This window comes from Anopheles marshallii (genome assembly GCF_943734725.1).
Source record: "Anopheles marshallii chromosome X unlocalized genomic scaffold, idAnoMarsDA_429_01 X_unloc_133, whole genome shotgun sequence".
NCBI classification, from domain to species: domain Eukaryota; kingdom Metazoa; phylum Arthropoda; class Insecta; order Diptera; family Culicidae; genus Anopheles; species Anopheles marshallii.
This window is the reverse complement of record NW_026525706.1, coordinates 5001-7500: the sequence shown is the minus strand read 5'-3', so window position 1 is coordinate 7500 and position 2500 is coordinate 5001.

The window sequence follows — 2500 nt, the reverse complement described above, 5'->3', positions numbered from 1 at the left end:
CTGGGTGTGTGTGGAAGTAAAAGTCGTAACAAGGTTTACGTAGGTGAACCTGCGGAAGGATCATTAGAGTGAGAGTTGTTGGCTAGCAGAACTGGTATCGATGGTATCGCGCCGAAACAGTCGGCTATTCCTCTTTTAAAAACTTAATCGGCGCGATACAAGCGAGAGGAGCGTAGGCCTCTCGCAAATGTCCATTCGGTGCATGGTGGACAAAGATGTGGTGGCAACCAGACATAGTGGTTCGGAACAAGAGCTGGGTGTGTGTGGAAGTAAAAGTCGTAACAAGGTTTACGTAGGTGAACCTGCGGAAGGATCGTTAGAGTGAGAGTTGTTGGTTAGCAGAACTGGTATCGATGGTATCGCGCCGAAACATATGGCTATTCCTAATTTGAAAACTTAATCGGCGCGATACAAGCGAGAGGCGCGTAGGCCAATCGCACATGTCCATTGGGTGCATGGTGGACATAGATGTCTGGCGAGGTGACAACCAGACACGGTGGTGTACGGATCGAGAGTGGAGAGTGTGTTGCCAGTATCGCGCCGAAACAAATCGGCCTTTCCTAATTTGAAAACTTAATCGGCGCGATACAAGCGAGAGGCGCGTAGGCCAATCGCACATGTCCATTCGGTGCATGGTGGACAAAGAAGTGGTGGCAACCAGACATAGTGGTTCGGAACAAGAGCTGGGTGTGTGTGGAAGTAAAAGTCGTAACAAGGTTTACGTAGGTGAACCTGCGGAAGGATCGTTAGAGTGAGAGTTGTTGGTTAGCAGAACTGGTATCGATGGTATCGCGCCGAAACATATGGCTATTCCTAATTTGAAAACTTAATCGGCGCGATACAAGCGAGAGGCGCGTAGGCCAATCGCACATGTCCATTCGGTGCATGGTGGACAAAGAAGTGGTGGCAACCAGACATAGTGGTTCGGAACAAGAGCTGGGTGTGTGTGGAAGTAAAAGTCGTAACAAGGTTTACGTAGGTGAACCTGCGGAAGGATCATTAGAGTGAGAGTTGTTGGCTAGCAGAACTGGTATCGATGGTATCGCGCCGAAACAGTCGGCTATTCCTCTTTTAAAAACTTAATCGGCGCGATACAAGCGAGAGGAGCGTAGGCCTCTCGCAAATGTCCATTCGGTGCATGGTGGACAAAGATGTGGTGGCAACCAGACATAGTGGTTCGGAACAAGAGCTGGGTGTGTGTGGAAGTAAAAGTCGTAACAAGGTTTACGTAGGTGAACCTGCGGAAGGATCGTTAGAGTGAGAGTTGTTGGTTAGCAGAACTGGTATCGATGGTATCGCGCCGAAACAGTCGGCTATTCCTCTTTTAAAAACTTAATCGGCGCGATACAAGCGAGAGGCGCGTAGGCCAATCGCACATGTCCATTGGGTGCATGGTGGACATAGATGTCTGGCGAGGTGACAACCAGACACGGTGGTGTACGGATCGAGAGTGGAGAGTGTGTTGCCAGTATCGCGCCGAAACAAATCGGCCTTTCCTAATTTGAAAACTTAATCGGCGCGATACAAGCGAGAGGCGCGTAGGCCAATCGCACATGTCCATTCGGTGCATGGTGGACAAAGAAGTGGTGGCAACCAGACATAGTGGTTCGGAACAAGAGCTGGGTGTGTGTGGAAGTAAAAGTCGTAACAAGGTTTACGTAGGTGAACCTGCGGAAGGATCGTTAGAGTGAGAGTTGTTGGTTAGCAGAACTGGTATCGATGGTATCGCGCCGAAACAGTCGGCTATTCCTCTTTTAAAAACTTAATCGGCGCGATACAAGCGAGAGGAGCGTAGGCCTCTCGCAAATGTCCATTCGGTGCATGGTGGACAAAGATGTGGTGGCAACCAGACATAGTGGTTCGGAACAAGAGCTGGGTGTGTGTGGAAGTAAAAGTCGTAACAAGGTTTACGTAGGTGAACCTGCGGAAGGATCGTTAGAGTGAGAGTTGTTGGTTAGCAGAACTGGTATCGATGGTATCGCGCCGAAACAGTCGGCTATTCCTCTTTTAAAAACTTAATCGGCGCGATACAAGCGAGAGGCGCGTAGGCCAATCGCACATGTCCATTGGGTGCATGGTGGACATAGATGTCTGGCGAGGTGACAACCAGACACGGTGGTGTACGGATCGAGAGTGGAGAGTGTGTTGCCAGTATCGCGCCGAAACAAATCGGCCTTTCCTAATTTGAAAACTTAATCGGCGCGATACAAGCGAGAGGCGCGTAGGCCAATCGCACATGTCCATTCGGTGCATGGTGGACAAAGAAGTGGTGGCAACCAGACATAGTGGTTCGGAACAAGAGCTGGGTGTGTGTGGAAGTAAAAGTCGTAACAAGGTTTACGTAGGTGAACCTGCGGAAGGATCATTAGAGTGAGAGTTGTTGGCTAGCAGAACTGGTATCGATGGTATCGCGCCGAAACAGTCGGCTATTCCTCTTTTAAAAACTTAATCGGCGCGATACAAGCGAGAGGAGCGTAGACCTCTCGCAAATGTCCATTCG